The sequence below is a fragment of the Enhydra lutris genome, unplaced genomic scaffold (genome assembly GCF_002288905.1).
Source record: "Enhydra lutris kenyoni isolate GAN:26980312 unplaced genomic scaffold, ASM228890v2 scaffoldscaffold4, whole genome shotgun sequence".
Classification (NCBI taxonomy): Eukaryota; Metazoa; Chordata; class Mammalia; order Carnivora; family Mustelidae; genus Enhydra; species Enhydra lutris.
Genome location: NW_019154088.1, coordinates 61,486,351 through 61,505,660, shown reverse-complemented (window position 1 = coordinate 61,505,660; position 19,310 = coordinate 61,486,351).

The following is a 19,310-nucleotide window of genomic DNA, read 5'->3' as shown; positions in this document are numbered from 1 at the left end:
TTGCACAGGTCTAAGTGAGACACAGTGCTCATTTGCTTCAAGGTTCATCTAAAGCTCAAGGTTATATGCCTGGAACTGCTTACAGTCACAATTGCTAACAGTGGTGGCTCGAAATGTGCATGTTGGAAGTAATCTGAAACAGCTGCTCACACTTTTAATATATTTGGAATATATGAAGTCTTCATTCATTAATTTGTTCTCTCAACAAGGATTTATTGAATGTTTAGTATGCACCAGGCACTAGGACAAATGGAGATTAAACCGAAGAGAATGAAAAGTCATGATTCTCACCTTTGTGGAACTTAAAGTGAAGAAGACAGAAGTTTGAAAAGTGAAAGTATAAGATAATATAGATTTGCAAATTCTGATAAGAATCCTGAAGAAAATATATAAGGTTCAGAAAAAGGGAAGGATAGGGCAGCCAGAACAGGTTCTGGGCAGAGAGATCATTTAAGCTGAATCCTGTGGATTGAGTGAGAGTTGGCCAATGAGCAGTGGGAGAAGAACATTGTACATGGTGCTGGGGAGAGCACTAGCTTGGCAAATTCAAAGAACCAAAGAAGTCACTGTGATGTCCTGCATGAGGGGAAAATGGCTTCAGGATGAGGGATGGAGACATGTACAACCTGTTAGGAATTTGGGACTTTTTCCCAAGGACACTGGGGAGTTGTTGAACGGTCATATAATCTGAATGAGGTTTTGATGAATGAGGTGATATAACATGAATGAGGTTTTCAGATTAGCACTGTGTCTGCTAAGTGCATTTGGAGAATGCTTTGGAGGGGGTAAGAATAGAAATAGGGAGACCAATTATAAGTCTGTGGTAGTAATGCAGGTGAGAGATGGCAGGAACCGAGAGTGGTAATGAAAGAGATGAAAAAAAGGGGATGAAATCTGGAAATATTTGGAAGTAGAATCAATAGATTGACAATGGATTGGGTGTGAGGCTGGTTGGAGACAGAGAACCTGAACTCTGATAAACTCCCAGATATTCAGGTGTAGCATTTGCATGAATAAAGTTGTCATTTTACTGAAATGGGAAAGATTGGAAGAAGAGTGGATTTGGAATAGATAATTAAGAACTTCAGTTTTATTTTAGGTTTTTTATAGGCACCCTTTGTCAGATGAAGAGTGTTTCTTTCTATTTCCAGTTTGCTACAAGTTGTTTTTTTTTTTTTTTAATGTATGTTCAATATTATGAATTCCTTTTCTGTGTCTATTAAGATGATCATAGATTTAATTCATCTCCTTTATTTTGTTAATGAAGCAGGTTACATTGAATGATTTTTTATTGTTAAGCCAAATTTGCATTTTTGAAATAACTCTAGTTTGGTTGTTATGTGTAATTTTTTTTTTACATTGCTAGGTTGAATTTGCTAGAATTTATTTAGAATTTTAAAAAAATCAATGTGATAAAAGAGATGGGCCTCCAATGTTCCTTTCTATAATGTCCTTATAATTCCAGTTTTTGTAATAGGATTATGATGGTCTTAAAAAAATGAGTTGAAGAGATCTTTCCTTTTGTCTTCTCTGGAAGAATATATGGGAATATTTACAGTATTTTTTTTTTTTTTGAAATATTTTCTAGAATTCAGTGAAGCCATCTATGCCTATAGTTTTCTTTGTGGAAAAGTTTTTAAATAGTTAATTTTAAAATTAATTTTAATTTTGCTAAATTGTATGTGTGTTTATGGATTATTTCTAACTCATTTAAATTTAATTTTTTAAAAAATAATATATTTTTGCTATCTCTTCAATGTTTGTGGGATATATAGGGATATCCTTTTCTTTTGTTCATTCCTGACATTTATTATTTGTGCCTTTTTTGAGTTTATGTTTTAAACAAAAGTACTATTTTCTTTAATTATCCCTTTGTCATATATGTTTTCTTTTCCATCAGTATATGTTCCTATTTCCTTCTTTCTTGTTTCTTTGAGCTGAATTTTCTATTCCTTTTCTAACTTCTTAAAATGGATACTTAGTGCATTGATTTTCAGCCTCCTTCTTTTCTTTCCTTTTTTCTTTCTTTGTAAGATTTTTAAAAGTAATTTCTACAGCCAATGTGGGACTCGAACTTACAACCCTGAGATCAAGAGTCACGTACTCCACCACCTGAGCTAGCCAGATGCCCTCCTTCTTTTCTATTGTATGCCTTTAAAGTTATATGTTTTATATAAGCATGGTTTGAATATGTATTTTTTAAACTATTGGCATAATATTGGTTATATAATTTCCTTTGTGATTTTTTTTTTCCTTTGGACTGTAGGTATTTAGCAGTTTACTTTTTAATTCTCTTGACATGGACATTCTAGTTGTTCAGCTTTATTTCTTTCCTTTTTTTTTTTTTTTTTTTAAAGATTTTATTTATTTATTTGACAGAGAGAGACACAGTGAGAGAGGAAACACAAGCAGGGGGAATGGGAGAGGGAAAAGCAGGCTTCCCACTGAGCAGGGAGCCTGATGCAGGGCTCCATCCCAGGACCCTGAGATCATGACCTGAGCCAAAGGCAGACACACTTAATGACTGTGCCATCCAGGTGCCCCTGTTCAGCTTAATTTCATTAGAATTAAATTTCATTAAAATTAAAGAACATACTCTGATATGATTTTGATTTTTTTGAAATATGTTCAGATTTGCCTTATGGTTCTGAATGTGGCAGTTTTGGTAAATGTCTTGTGTGTTTTTTTGGTTTTATTTTGTTAATTAGTGTACAGGGCAATATTGGTTTCTGGAATAGAATTCAGTGGTTCATCACTTACCTACAACACAGAGTGCTCATCACAAGTGCCCTCCTTGATACCCATCATCCATCTAGCCCATCCCCATCCACCTCCCTCCGTCAACCCTCAGTTTGTTCTCTACTGTTAAAAGTCACTTTTGGCTTGTTTCCCTCTCTCCTTTTTTCTTTTTCCCCTTCCCATTTGTTCATCTGTTTTCTTTCTTTCTTTCTTTCTTTTTTTTTTAAAGACTTTTTATTTATTTATTTGAGAGAGAGAGAGCATGAGCAGGGGGGATGAGTGGAGGGAGAAAGAGAAGCAGACTCCCTGCTAAGCAGGGAGCCCGATGAGGGAGCTTTATCCCAGGACTCCGAGATCATGACCTGAACCAAAGGTAGATGCTTAACTGACTGAGCCACCCAGGTGCCCCTGTTTTCTTTCTTAAATTCCACATATGAGTGAGATAATAGGGTATCTGTCTTTCTCTAACTGACTTATCTCACTTAAGATAATCCACATTATTGCAAAGGGCAAGATTTCATTCTTTTTGATGGCTGAATAATATTCCATTATAAATACATATACCCTATTCTTTATCCATTCATCAGTCGATGGACATTTGGGCTCTCTCCATAGTTTGGTTGTTGTTGATAATGCTGATATAAACATCAGGGTGCATGTGCACCTTTGCGTCTGTATTTTTGTATCCTTAGGGTAAATATCTAATAATGCAGTTGCTGAATTGTGTCCTGTGTGTTCTTGAAAAGAATGTGTGTTCTGTAGTCATTAAGTTCAGTGTTTTATGTGTATGTCCTGATGGACAAACAAAAGTTTGTTATATTTGTGTTGTTTAGATCATCTGTATCCTTACAGATTCTTATTTATTATTTTAGCTGTGAGACATGTGAATTAAAATCTTCCACTATAATTGTAGATTTTACTATTTCTCTTTCTTTCTTTCTTTCTTTCTTTTTTTGATTTTCTGAAACTGTGTGGCAAGGTGCAAGCAAATGTGGGATTGTTGTATCTTTCTGGTGTACCGCATTTTTTTTTTTTTGGTGTGCTGCATTTTTATTGTGCAATGATCTTCTTTAACTCTGATAACGTTTCTTGTTCCAAAGTCTTACTTACCCTTAGCAGTATAGCTACCATTGGTTTCTTTTGGTTTGTGGTTTCATGGTATATCTTTTTTCTTATCATTTTACTTTTAACCTTCCTGTGTTATATTCATATTATTTCTTTAAGCAGTATATAGTTTTTTTTTAATCCATCCTGATGGTTTTTATCTTTTTTTATTTTATTTGGGAGAGAGAAAGAGAGTGTGAGCATGGGTGGAGGGAGAGGCAGAAGGAGAGGGACAAGCAGACTCCCTGCTGAGCAGGGATCTCAACACAGGGCTCAGTCCCAGAACCCAAGAATCATGAGCTGAGCCAAAGTCAGATGCTTAACTGACTGAGCCACTAGGCACCCTGACAGTTTTTATCTTTTAATTGAAATACTTAGTCCATTTATATGGAAGGTAATTAGTGATATATCTGGGCCTATATCTACCATTTTACTATTGCCTTTTATTTGTTCCTTCTATTTTTTTTAATCTCTTCTTTTTGGGGGGATTACTTCCTAGTTACTTCTCAAGTTAAAGATTATTTTACCCTTTTTATATTGGTTATTCTAGAGATTATATTACACATCCTTAACTTTTTAAAGTCTAATATTAATTAGTACTTTGTCTTCATACCGAATAATGTGAAATTCTTAAGACTAGTGCGAATCAATATATGGTTTTGGGATCAGCAGTGGTATGTGATCTATGATGGTTAACTTTATTTGTCAACCTGCCTAGGCCACAGTATTTTGTCAAACACTAGTCTAAATGTTACTGTAAAGAAAATTTTTTAGATGAGATTAACAGTACACATTTGTAAAGTCTTTTTTTTTTTTTTTTAATTCAGTAGACTTTGGGGTGCCTGGGTGACTCAGTAGTTAAGCAACTGCCTTCAGCTCATGATCCTGGGATCCTGGGATGGAGCCCTGTATAGGCTCCCTACTCAGCAGGGAGTCTGCTTCTCTTTCTCTTTCTCCCTCTCCCCATCTCCTTTCTTATTCTCTCTCTCTCTCTGAAATAAATACATAAAATCTTTAAAAAAAAAAAAAAAGTCAGTAGACTTTGAATAAAGCAGATTATCTTCCACAACGTAGGTGGTACTTACCCAATCAGTTAAACCTTAAAAAAAAAAAAAAAAAAAAAAAAACAAACTGGCATCCTCTGAGGAAGAGGGAATTCTACCTCCAGACTGCCTTTGAACTCAAACTGCAACATCAACTGTTCCCTGGATCTCTAGCAGCCTGCTGTGCAGATTTTGGACTTGCCAGCCCCCACAACCACGTGAGCCAATTCCTTAAAATAAACTTCTTTCTTTCTCTCTCTCTCTCTCTCTCTCTCTCACACACACACACACACACACATACACACATACCCTATTTTTTGTTTCTCTGGAGAACTCTGGAAACCTGATGAATACAGAGTCCCAAACGAAACCCTGGGGAGTTTACAAGGGTTCCTTTCCTTGGCAGGGCCCAAACTCTCATTTTTGTGTCCTTGCCTTATGAGTTGGTCAGAAGCTTTACTCAGTTTCTCTGCCTCTTGGCCATCTCTATGTGACTTGGAAGACCTCCCTTAGGGAAGAAGCAGTTCCCAAAACTAGGCTAGTTTCTCTGGGTTTCTGTCTTTTGTTAGGTCTTCATCTGGTAATTTTCACTGCCATGTGCATTCTCTGGTGCCCTCAAACATGTGTAGTAGAATGGCTTCCCCAGATTTTCTAGGTGTTCTCAGTGGAGGGTTGGTCTGATTTATCTGGTCCACTCTTATCAGCAGGGCTTCTCCCGGCATTGGTGGTTGTCCGTCCTTCAAGATCAAAATCTATGCAGGAAGTGTCAGGCCCTTTTTGAATTAAGATTTCGATTCTGCTTTTGTTAATTTTGAGGAGCTTTTGAGACATCCATAGTAAAATAACAGGAAAGTGGTTGGTTAACAAATTCAGAAGTCAGGAAGAGAGATCTCTGAGGAGAAAAATTTTTGTATAGGTGGTATGCATATAGCACTAAAATTGATGACATGAATGAGGAGGCACTTAGGAGAGTGTGTAGATTGAGAAAAGAATAAAGAATAGGGCCTGGGAATGCACTTTGGGGAACTCCAACGTTTGGCAGTTACAGGAGGAGGTACGAGTGAAGCACTAGGAAGAAGTTGTCAGAGGGATGGGAGAAGACCACGAGAGTGTCGTGTCATCGAGGAAGGGAAAAGAAGATTTAAAGAGGTAGAGAATGATTTATCTGATGAAAAGTCTGATAAAATAAGGCCTAAAAGTTATCTGAGTATTTGAACCTTGCAGATACAGCAGAGACACTTGATAGATGCCCGCACTGGTGAAGCGGTGCGGGTGGACAGCCCCACGCAGGACTGTGGGAGGCCCACCCAGCAGCCCTCACCCCGGTAGCTTTCAGTCTCTAATCTGATAACGAGCTCCACGCCATCTCAACTTGAAAGACTTATTTGAAACCTGGACTCTGTCCTTTTGGCAAATAACTTGGGTAACACCCGTCAAGAGGAAAGAAGGATAGTAGTGTTCCTATTTCTTCCCAATACTTACCAGCTCTTCAGGGAGCAAACCTGTATTTCTTGTTCTAAACCAAGACACAGCTGCACCTCCTGAGGTGAGCTTTCATTCCTCGCCCCCACAGAAATTCTCTAACACTGGCTGTCTCACCAGAACCAGGAGGCCCAGGAGATGCTGATTTCTCATCCTAGAGATGCATGCTTTCTCACAGCAAACCTTTTCTATTCTGAGCTCTCAGTGTAGCTTTCTTTAGTCTTTGGTCCAGAGGAAAATTTAGGCTAAAGGAGAACTTGTTACTTCTATATGCCAATATTTCGGGAAAAGTCCAGTTTCAGGGACTGGGAAAAGTGGTGGTAATAGAGTGCATGTAATTCACGATAATCTCCTTACTTTTCTAGAAAACATTAAAGCCTGGTTGTTTCCCTGTGGAAACACTTGGCCATGTGTTTGCATATTTATGGTGAGTTTGACTACTCAACACACAGGCAGTAACCAGACTAGTGAAAGGGGGCATTCCTAGTGAGGAAAACAGTCACCTCAAAGCCCATTCCTCATGTAGGGCAAATGTGGAGTAAAATACAGGCCCTTGCTCTGAGCCTAGTAATTTGGAACTGTGTGCAAAATGAATTTGGTTATTTCTTTAATTTGTCTGATTCACACCTGATGAGGCAATCAGAGCCTCTGAGTGAGGCATGAAATTATATAGCAAAATGGTTCACTCAAAAGGGAGAATGCTTCAGAGAGAAGCCGTTCTGCCGCTTTGGGGAAAAGCTGTTTGGACACAGTTTAAAGCCTCATTAAATGTGGTTTTTAATCAATGCAATCCTGGCCAAGTTTAACCCTATTCACTTGGTGGATCTTGATGGTTATTAAAGAGTATCTACATCATATATGATAATATCCTTACGAGTGAGATTAAGTAATTTGTTGCATGACTGGTGAGATGACACAACCTGAAATGTTTTAATTCTATGCAGTTGAGTCACTGAGTCTTTCTGATGTTGAGCCCTAAATGCAGTGTGGGAATGATGGGGTACTTGCCCTGCCTGCATCACAAGATTGTGAAGATCAAACAGCATGATGTATGGGAAGCTGTAGAGAAAGATGGGACTTTGTTTACTGTAATGTAATCACCTCCTCTTCAGAAATTGCGACTGTGGCTTCACCTCCTGTCAATCACTGGGTGTTGGAAACTTTCTGTATCACAGCACTGCTCCAGTGTATCAGCCTCCAGTGCTCACAAACCTTTAGGAGACTTTAAAAAAAAAGAAAAGAAAAGAAAAAAGGCTACTATAAGCATAGAGGAAAGTAACCAAGAGCTTAATCTGAAAAGGTTATAGACAGTGTCTTGTGATTAGTCATTTTATCAGCTTAAAAGAAAAGTGAATTTTTATTGGCTGATGATGGTTATAATAGATAATTCTGTCAGCACCAAAGCCATTAAGCATAGCAAAAGAGAGCAGGATAAGGTTGGTGTATTGTAGGGTTCTCCAAAGAAACAAAATCAGCTGGATATGTACATATATCCTCATAGCTATCTATCTATCTGTCTGTCTGTCTCTTTGTTTTTAAAGATTCATTAATTTATTTTAGAGAGAGGGAGAGAGCACACAAGCAGGGGAAAGGGCAGAGGGAGAGGGAGAGAATCTCAAGCACATTCCTTGCTGAGAGCAGAGCCTGTTGCAGGGGCTCAATCTCACACCCTGAGATTAGAGCTGAAATCCAGAGTTGGCTGCTGAACTGGGTGAGCCACAGAGAGGCTCCATTTATCATAGGAATTGGCTTACCTGATTACAGAGGCGAGAGGTCCCATGATCCGCCAACTGTAAGTTGAGAAACCAAGAAAGCTGCTGGTGTGATTCAGTCCGAGCCCAGAGCCCTGAGAACCAGGGAAGCCAGTGGTATGAGTCTTGGGGTCAGGTCTGAGAGCCGTAAGTACCCATGTCCAAGGGCAGGAGAAGGTGGGTTTCTCAGCTCAACCAGAGAGCAAGTCATTCTTCCTCTGTCCTTTGGTTCTACTCAGGCCCTCCATGATGCCCACCTGCACTGATGGGGACAAGCTACTCTTTCAGTTTACCTATCCAAATGCTACTCTCTTCCAGAAACACTCTCGTAGACACACCCAGAAATAATGTTTTACTAGCTGTCTGGGCATCCCTTAGAACCAGTCAAGTTGACACAGAAAATTAACCATTGCAACTGGAGAAGAGAGAAGAGAGAAAAGAAGAAAAAAAAAGAGCAGGTGTATCAAGAGTAAGTAGCATAAAGCAGCAACAATGACGAAAAGTGATAATGAAGGCAATAATAAGAAACCCTGGATCAGTGGAGAAAGAAATTTTATTTTTTATTTTATTTTATTTTTAAAAAAGGCTTTATTTATTTATATGAGAGAGAGAACACAAGTAGGGGAGTGGCAGTCAGAAGAAGAGTGAGAAGCAGGCTTCCTGGTGAGCAGGGATCCTGGTGCAGGGCTCTATCCCAGGACCCCGGGATCATGACCTGAGCTGAAGGCAGGTGCTTACCTGACTGAGCCACCCAGGTGCCCTGAGAAGGAAATTTTAAAGTTTTTCCGTTTGGAAGGGCTAGACACCATTTAGTCCAGGCATGGCAAATACACAGGCATGAGGGGCAAATTCCCTTTCTTATTTATGCCTGCAGCAGACATTGCTGGTCATTCGTTGTACACTTTCTATTCAGTCAGGGTATCTGAGTGAAAAGGCAAAGAGTGATTCCCAAAGCTGAAGTACCTCCTCTGTGGGATTATAAAGAGTCTCACCTAGAGCCATTGGAACAGTGTGCAAAAGGGATAGATATAACTTGCTAAATTACCTGGTTCTCATGGGATAAGACCAGTAGAGCCTTGGGTCTTAGGGTTAGGGCCCACCATAATGAGTTCATTTTAACTCGATCATCTACAAATACTGTTTCCAAATGCAGTCACATTCTAGTGCTTGGAGCTTCAATATGTTAATGGGGGGGGCACGATTTAACCCCCCATGGTGAGGTTCAGCTTTCCCTAAGTGTTAGGTGTCTGGCTATGGGAACAGCTAGAATCTAGTCAAATGACTTTCTTAATAAAGCCATGATTAACATTAGGACCCATTTATCAAGAAGCTGCAAATAATAGACCATGTGGCTGAATTCATAAACCATTATGAATTCTATGTTTATTGTATAGTAAGGATATTCAAGGTGGATATTACAATGGTTAAGAAGAAGAGGGAGGGGCGCCTGGTTGGCTCAGCGGGTTAAGCCTCTGCCTTCGGCTGGGGTCATGATCTCAGGGTCCTGGGATCAAGCCCCACATCGGCTCTCTACTCAGCAGGGAGCCTGCTTCTCCCTCTCCCTCTGCTTGCCTCTCTGCCTGGTTGTGATCTCTCTCTCTCTGTGTCAAATAAATAAGTAAAATATTTTTAAAAAAAAGAAGAGGAAGAAGAGGGAATGGCCAGGCATAGGTGACACCCTGTAAGCAGAGTATAATTCCTATGAAACTTGAGAGAATGATTCCTATGAAATAATTCCTATGAAATAATTCCTATGAAGGAGTGAAGTTTTGCTATTCTGCTGCTAGTTACGGAAATGGTCCAAGAACAACTAGAGCTTGGGCAGCTGGCTGATATCCTTAGACAAGTCTCCTCTATACAAAAAGTGCTAAAGATAAATATATGAACTGGGAGATGAGGAAACCACCATGTTCTCTGCCACTGGATAGAGTACATAGGCACATGAGATGAGCAAAGCTCTCCACTGCTTGAGAGCCCTGCTACCCAAGAAAAATACTGGAATTTGTCTTTGGTGCTGATTCTGTCCTCCCCATCTTTCCCTTCCAGTTACCCCATTGTATGGTGGCATCCTTTCCATCTCCCTCAGACAGCCGGGACCGTGTTCTGTCCTTCTTTGTCCTGTTGAAAACTGTTTTTAAGGAGTGATCTAAAATAGATTAATTCACATTTAGGTGTGAATGACTGATAAGGGTTAAAGTGGCTCTATCTTGAGTGATTTGTGACTGTCAAGGCCTTAAATTAGAGGAGCAAAGCTACAAGGCTAGACACATGAATCATCCCATTCTAAACAACACCTCCTTTATTAGCTAATCAGCCCCTAAATTAAAATGCCACTGTGTTCATTTATCCCCTACGATTGTCAGTGATCTAGGAATTTGCTGATTACATTAGCAATTTTTCTTTAATTCCAGGAAGATGCAAAATAGAAAGCTATGAAGATACGAACCTAGGATTGATTGGTTGCCATGCTTATTAAATCACCTGCCTCTGCCTGGGCAATCTCATCTGGTTTATCCAGGATTGGCTAGTGCAAGCTTGCCCTTCAGCCCTTATCAGAGCCTCCTCCCTTTAGCTGGCTTAGAAGTATAAATCCAGTCCTGGTGGTTCTTTGGTGGTCAGAAAGCAACTGTTCTTTCTACCATGATCTTGATCCTGCCAAACAGGGCAGAATCACTAAGAGAAGGACTTCTGTTTCTTTCAGGAACGAAACTCACTGCCTTCCTTCTTTATCTATGCTCAGAATCACTCAGTCTGTTGTCTAACTCAGTCGAAGAGAGAGGGTATAGATATCTTGGTCCAGGGGAAGTATGTGTGTAGATACACATGTAGGTGTAGGCACAGGCTTAGGTATTGGGGCAGGTATAGATGAGGGAGTTGGCAGAATCTGTGGGAGGTGAGGATTGCCCAGGACTGCATGTTTCTTGGATCCGGACTTAATTCCTGACTGTCCCTCAGTGGCTCTGGAGCATGGTTTTTGGTCAGCCACGACACATGGTTGTCAGCTGCCGTGGAGTCTCCCTGGCAGAGAGTCAACACCCTCACCTGTCAAGAGAGTTCACAGTACCCTCCAAAGGACAGGTGGGATTTCTCCCAGGGGTTAACACAAAAACAGAATATCCTAGCTCTTGCTCTATCTCTTACTCCAACAGTTGACCTAATAACTGTATAGGACATAGTAGCAAGTGGTAGATACAGGCAAAAGGACCAGCAGATAATAAATAATTCAGTGAGAAATGCATTCCAGAAAACCAAGTTCATGTGATTGGAGAGTTTTTTGATAAGTAGAACATGTTTCCAAATACTCATTACATTCTATTGTTATCGCAAAGCTAATTTATTCTGGTTTAAAAAATTATTTTCTGTGAAAAGAATGGCTGGGGGAACTGAAAGTTCTGGGTAGACCAATCCCATAGTTACCTTTAAATAACTTACATTAAAATGCATTTTTAAGTTAATTGTCAGCTCATTGAGTTTCTTTGGCCTTGGGACCCAACAGGTGCCATTATATACTTGAAGGTTTTATTCTTGCAGAGAATGGAAGGATGAAGATTCAAGTCTGTGTTCTCAGCAGATGCCCCAAAGCATGATATTCCTGTTTGGTTGGGTGAATTTTTCCAGGGGTGTGATGTAGTTGATTGATGGCCTGCTTAGCTGTCTGCCTGCCCACCCACATGCTTTTCTTTCCTCTAGTTTATAATTATGTTTATTTGATATACATAAAAAAAAATTAGGTACTCTAGAAGAAAAAAAGAAGCTACACCTCAAAAACTAAAATTTCAAACAGTACCAAGAAACCCCTTTAAAATGTCTCTTTTCCCACAATTTCTTAGTTCTGTACCTTACAGGCAGCCACCATTAACCGTTTCTTACATGTTTTTCCAAAGATCTACTAAGTAAATTTTAATATAAATGTATTCATTTCTCTCCTTCACATATATAATCATACTATACCTGTGATACTGTGTCTTGCTTTTTTCATTAAGTAATATTTCTCAGTTGTTATTCTTTTTTTAAAAAAAATTGTTTGAGAGAGTGAATACATGGGAGGGAGAGGCACCAGGAGAGAGAATCCAAGCAGACTTCATGTTGAGCAGGGTGCCCCACACAGGGCTCAATCTTATGCTGAGAGCGTGACCTGAGCCAAAACCAAGAGCCCAACCAACTCTGCCACTGAGGTGCCCCTCTCAGTTATTACTTGTCCTTCCTATCTATCTATCTATCTATCTATCTATCTATCATTGGCCAAATTCTTTGTAATGGCTGCATAGTATCCCGTTTTATGAATGTACCCTAATTTACTTAGTCACTTGTCTATTGATGGTTGGATTGTTCTGTCTTTAGCTGAAATGATTTCTAAGGTGGAGGGGGGAACCCTGGGCTTTGTTTTGGTGGAAGGACTCTTCTAGATTGTTGGGACAGTTGAGGGGCATTTGTGGAGGCTGGGTGGAAAAAGGAGAAGGGTTACATCAGAGGACAGATGTCCAGTAGGGGACTGGGTGAAGTCTTGCTATGTGGGATGAGGTTTGATTCTTTCCTCCACCTCCCCAGGAAATCCCATTTAACAAACAGTATTGTATTCCTCCAACATGCTAGGCGCTGTGGTAGGTTCTGTCTCCTCAGCACGGCAGTAAACAAAACCCAGTCTCTGTTATCATGGGGTTTACATTCAGTGAAGGGAAATAAAAGTAAAAGTAAATAAACATATAACTTTTCTTTAAAAAAAAAATATTTTTGTGTTTGGTGGGGAGAGTGCAGCTGTGAGGGGAGGAGGAGCAGAAGGAGAGAATCCTCAGGCAGACTCCCCTCTGAGCAGCGGGGAGCTTGATCTCACGACCCATAAGATCATGACCTAAGCCAAAACCACCCAGGTGCCCCAGACATGTGACTTTTCTAAAGACAAATTATGTAGGAGCTGGAGAGTGACATTAAGGGTGTTGCAGTTGTCTTCCCTGGAGGCAATGGTGTGGGATGCCTCAGGCAAGATGGGTTCAGGGTGGGCTGAACAGAGACTGCTGGCTGGTGCCACCCCATCTGGGTTGCCAGGAATGCCTGGGGGTCCCCCTCCCCTCGCATCCACATTCCCACACAGGCCAGCCTCCAACAGGGCAGGTGGCAGCTGCTGCCTCTGCAACAATCTCCTTTCTAGGTCTGTGATAGAATTTCGGGAGAGGGAGATGGGAAGAGAGGAAAATCATAGAGGAACGGGTTGGTAGCCCAGGGAAAGATGTGGATATTCTATCATCCGATTAATTCAACATCTCTGAATCACCGAAGGGCATCTCATCATTCACTGTCTGGCAGGGGGCAGGGAAAATTATTCATTATTCAACATGAGCTGAAATGAAAACGCCACACTTTGTAAAACATGCAAGGTTACCTACTATGGTAACTGCTCTCAGAGTTTTAATGTGTCTGCAGCACGGCTAATTAACTTGCTCCGAGCTTCGTTGGAATTCCTATTTGAGATGATTGTCTTGGTTACTGAATGTACCACAGAGAGCAGGAACGTCAGGAAAGCCATTGGGGGCTTTAGCAATCAGCGCTTCCTCAGAGTTCTCTCAGCCACCAGCGGAAAGGACCGTCCCGTGACCCTGTCTGGTCCCTCTCAGACTCATGGGCTACGCAGGCTCTCCAGAAGTCGCCTAGCCCATTGTGCTCTGTGTGTTGTGGTTTAGCGTCCAGGCCCTGAAGTCTGACCAGTCTGGGATTTCACATTCTCTGGCAGCCATTAACTGCGAACCTCGGGTGTTGAACAGCCCTGTCTCCTCATCTGTGAAGTCAGGCTACTTCAGGTCCATGCTTTGGAGAGATACTATAAAGCTTACAGTAGATGTGTTTGTAGAGCACCTAGTAGGCTGTCTTCAGTTCTCACTAAATCGTTGTTTTCTCCTCATCTCCTCCTCCTCATTCTTCATCATTACCGCCACCACCATATTTTTTTCCTTTCTGCCTTTGTGTCTCATTTGTGTGCTGGGATTGGAGGTGTTCTGTCCAAACTGGGCAAACTGTAAGGGCAATGTTGGCACAGACAAAACCCTTTTTTAAAGCCTCAGGAAGTGAAAAATTGGGTGACCTGAGGTCTGGTGGGTCCAGTCTTTGCCACCACCATATTATTTTGGTCAATCCCTTCCTCTCTTTGGGGTCTGCCCTCCTCTTTGGCAGGAGTAATCTCTCAGGTCCCATCTTGCTCAGAGGAGAGTGGTGTCTAAAGGAGCACACCTAGGTAAGTTGGGGTGTATTTGGCAGTAAGTAGCTAAGTAACCAAGTAACAGAGGCTTAAACAAATGCCTTAGACTTAAGAAAATTTCTTAACAAGTTTAGCAAACCAAATACAGCAATGCGTAACTAGATTATATATTATAACCAAGCTGAATTAGTTTTCTCTCTCTATCCCCTGAACATTTTAATGATTGACTTAACATGTGTGTAGTTTCTTCCTCAACAACATTCAACAATTTCTTGAGAATATTGGTGGCATCTTATATGACTTTGTACCTTCCAGAGTTTCTTGCTTAGTATTTTGCCGAGTAAGTATTTGTTGATTTAAACCAAAAAAATTAGAATAAATGCAAAATCCTGGATAATCATCATAATATCCAGTACTTTACCACCAGGTATGTCTTAACTCTATCAACAACTTTGTAAATTAGTAGATTGCTAAGACTTCTTTTTTTAGCTAAGTGGTTTACGTATATAATTCCTTGAGAGCTCTTAACACATCACAAGAATATTATTAAACAACAATTAACCTTGTGAACAAAAGAGAAGTCATGAACATTATTTATTACTTTGCCAGTCTTAATAAATACCTAATGTGCTAATAGCTTCTCGTGGAGACAGCTGCCATCAGTTAAGTAAAAACATCATTAAGTTGCAATCACAAGTATCAATAGAGGCAGAAACTACTAGTTTTCTGATTGCTGGCAGGCATTTACTGGTTTATGGGTATGCATTCCAATAGCTTTCTGTTGTATTGTGTTATTTTATGACTGCCTATTAAATATACCCACATCTACACACATTTCCTGAATGTTAAGTGGAGAGACATTTTAAGATCATCACACCTAACATTTTTCAAACTGTGCCCCAAAGATCTCTTAAGAGTTTCTGGAAAACTCTTAAGGGACTTTCTGGGTGTTGTCAGGTCAGGGAGAATATATAGTTCAATGGGAAAAGCAGAGCAATTTTGTAAGGGTATCTTGATACAAGATTCATCTTGGCTCAGTCATTTTGATGTAGATCTTGTGTCATGGCATGGCTATACAAAATGACCCTGTAAAACCGTAAAATCATAGGTTGCTATCATCAGTAATGTGAGCAATATCTATCTTTGATTTTTATTCCACCCCAACCCCTACTCCTGTTACAGTGGTTTTCATTTCCCACTTTATTCACTGACCTATTGTTTGAATTTTTATGCATATCTATTATTTTTACTCAGAAAAATATTAAAGATATTTCTGAGAAGTCTGATTAAACTGGGAGAGGTTCTGAGGACCATGACGCTTATCTCCACAAACCAGCATTACATGGGAATATTATGAAATGAAAATGTGTATTACCCAAAGTTCTGAGAGTACTGGTAGAAATATAATTGGCAATTTCCTGTACCGTCTGGAGCTGAGAATAAAGGGCTAAATATCTGTACACAAAGTGTCTTTAACTCTGATGGAAGAATGAATTTGAGACATGGACCAGCCAAGGTTGAAGACATTCTCAGAGAGTACCTGAGCCTCACCTTCTCTCTGAACCTCCTCCATTTTCACTTATCCTTCAGTTTGATCCTATCTCTGCTTCTCTGCCCTGGAATGGTGTTGGCAGTGTGGTAAAGCTCAGGTAGGGTATGGGCTTTTTAATTTTTCACATTACTTGATGTATTAGTTTCCTGGCTGCTGTAACAAATCTCCACACATCTGGCAGCTTAAAATAACAGAAATTTATTCTCTCATAGTTCTGAAGACCATAAATCCTAAGTCAAGTGTCAGCAGGGCCATGCTTCCCCTGGGGGCTCTAGGGGACTATCTTTCCCTGAATCTTTCCTTTCCAAAAGGTGGATTCAGGTGTTCCTTAGTGTGTGGCTGCAGAGCTCCAGTCTCTGCCTCTGTTTTCATATGGCCTTTTCCTCTGTGTCTGTCTGTCTTTCTTTCTTTCTTTCAGATCTTATTTGAGAGAGAAAGAGTGAGTGAGAGAGAGAGAGAGAGCATGAGCAGGGGGAGGGGCAGAGGGAGAGAGAGAAGCAGACTCCCCGCTGAGTAGGGAGCCTGTCACAGAGCTCCATCCCAGGGCCCCAGGATCATGACCTGAGCCGAAGGCAGACGCTTAACCGACTGAGTGACCCAGGTGCCCTGTGTGTCTTCTGTTTCTTATAAGGACGCTTGTCATTGGATTTAGGGGTCACTCAGATAATCCAGAATCACCTCCTCATCTCGAAGCCCTTAACTTAACTCTATCTGCAAAGATCCTTTTCCCAAATAAGGTAACATTCAATCTTTAACCATATAAGGTAATGTTCACAAGTTCTGGGGATTAGGATATGGATGTATCTTTTTGATGTGGATATATTTACTATATTCGGTAATTTAAAAAGAAAATGGGCAATTTTTTTTTTAGAAGGTGAAAGTTTAATTGATTGTGTTTTCTCCTGAGTCAAAATGTTCCTTGGTCAAAACATATGCTGGTAGCCCAGTGTCACTTCCCTGACTTGTGAGCTCACCTCTAGGTCATCTGGAGCCACTTACATTCTTTTGGCCCTTTCACATGAGTTTTGACTAAACTTACACGACTAAACTTAAGTTTGGAAACCCCTACTTCTGTCTAATGATTTCACTTTTCTGTGAGGAAATGAAGACCCAGAGGTTGCCAAGCACACTGCTTTTGAGTCCTAGGGGCTGCAAATTCTGTCCCACCTTTGCCAATCACCAGTTCTGGGACTGTTGTTGTATTACCTGCTTCATGACTCTTTAATTGCCTCATTGGTAAAGAGATGATAGTAATACTTCTTCTGCCTCTAACTTGTTAGAATTGGTATGAGTATAAAAATGAGCTTTGAAAATAGGTTTGAAGCTCTGTTTTTGATGTTATGATGATTTTTCAACATATATTTGAATGGGCCCTGAAATGTGTTTATGCCTCTACATTAAAAGTGAATAGGCAAATGGGTTATTATGAACTCTGAGCTAGAAGGGACTTACTCTGCCAGCATAACCTGCAGCTATCTACGGGGCTACTGAGAACACATATAAACATTATAATTTAAAGGCAGCTCTGAATAATAGGACCAGTGTAGAGCCGAGTTGGCAGATTCACAAGTTTAAAGGGTGGGCAGGTAATGTAATCAGATAAAGCAGGGGAGAGTAAGAAAAATAAGACATGTAATGGAAAATGGTTGAGGGGCAGTGATAGGGAGTAGTGGGGACTGCAGTGACCTGGGGCCTGTGGAGCAGAATTTGGTTCAGTCTAAGGGAAATTGCTACTCTTTTGTTGCCTGCCAGTCGTTGCCATTGAGATGCAAGTCTGGTAGGTTAGATCTTCCCAAGGAAGAAATCTGGAGTTTTACATGAAATATTCCTGTATCATTAGGTAGTTAAGCTGGCCTATGCTGTGACAACACACAGCCCCCACATTTCAGTGGTTTAACAAAAGTTTATTTCTCCTACATGTGAAGTCCTCTGGGAGTCTGGGAGCCAGCGATCCAAGCACTGCTGTCTTAAGACCAGGTTTCCATGTTTCTAGTGGGTTGAATTCATCATATTGTATTATGGGTTGAACTGTATCCCCCTAAAAAGATATGTTGGAGTTTTAACCGCTAATACCTGAGAATGTAACCTTACTTAGGGATAGGGTCTTTACAGAAGTATTCATGTTGAAGTGAGGTCATCATGTAAGCTCTAATCCAGTATGGCTGGTGTTCTTCTAAAAAGGGGAAATTTTGGGCAGAAGGACGTGGACACAGGGAGAATGCCATGTAATGATATGGAGTTATATTGCCTTAAGGCAAAGCACTGGCAGAGGCAAGGACAGAGCCTGGAACAGATCCTTCCCTAGGACCTTCAGAGATAGCATGGTCTGGCCAATCCCTTGATCTCAAGCTTCTAGAGCTCCAGAATTCTTTTTTTTCCCCCCTAAGATTTCATTTATTTATTTGGCAGAGACAGAGAGAGGGAGCGAGCACAAGAAGGCAGAGAGTCAGAGGGAGAGGGAGAAGCAGGTGTCCCACTGAGCGGGGAGCCCGATATAGGGCTCGATTCCAGGACCCTGAGATCAGGACCTGAGTTCAAGTCAGGCACTTAAGACTGAGCCACCTGGGTGCCCCTAGACCTCCAGAATTCTGACACAATAAATCCTGTTGTTTAACCTGATCAGTCTGTGATACTTTGTAACAGCAACCCTAGGAAGCTAGTACACACACACACACACACACACACACACACACACACACACCACACAGAGGAGCTTTTCTTGCCTCAGCCTTAAAGATACATGTCCTTTGTGCTCACAGTCCATGGGCCAGAGGCAGTCACGTGGCCCTGACTACTACAAAGGCTGGGAAGTATGCTCAGAAGAAGATAAATGGATGCTGGTGAGTGCCAGTAATATCTATTCTCTACTCTACTTAGAGTCTTAGTATCTAATACAGTTTGAAAAAAAAGAAAGCAAGATTGAGGAAGCATACACTTAATGAGCCAAACAAACCATCCTTTGGTCTTGGTATCACCAGTGAGTTCCTGAAGGTAAGCACATGGGCACAGTGCTGGTCCATTTGTGAGGTAGGATTTATGCTTCTGATGGAGTGCAGATTTTGGTCATGGGCAAAGACAAGGACATGGAGACTTGGACATCAAGTGCAGGTCTGAGCTTGGAAAAAGGATTCCAGAACATGAAACAGAGCAACATGGGGGGTTTGGAGACCAGAGAATGCAAAGTTTTAGATGGAGCTGATCTCTTTTCTATCCTATGGTCCCCTGACCTCTTTTTCTTCCCCTCACACATATTCCACTCTCCCCAAGAATCAGATCAGTCCTACCTGGTTCATCTACATTATAGGTAAAGTTGGTCTTTGGAGATAACCCTGGGAAGCTGCCCAGCATCTGTGGCATTTTCTGTGGAAACATTGCAATCTAAATTTCAAACAACCAGCTTAGAAAGTAATTTTTACAAAACAGCTCAGGGGTGAATGTGGGACTGTGTGTGT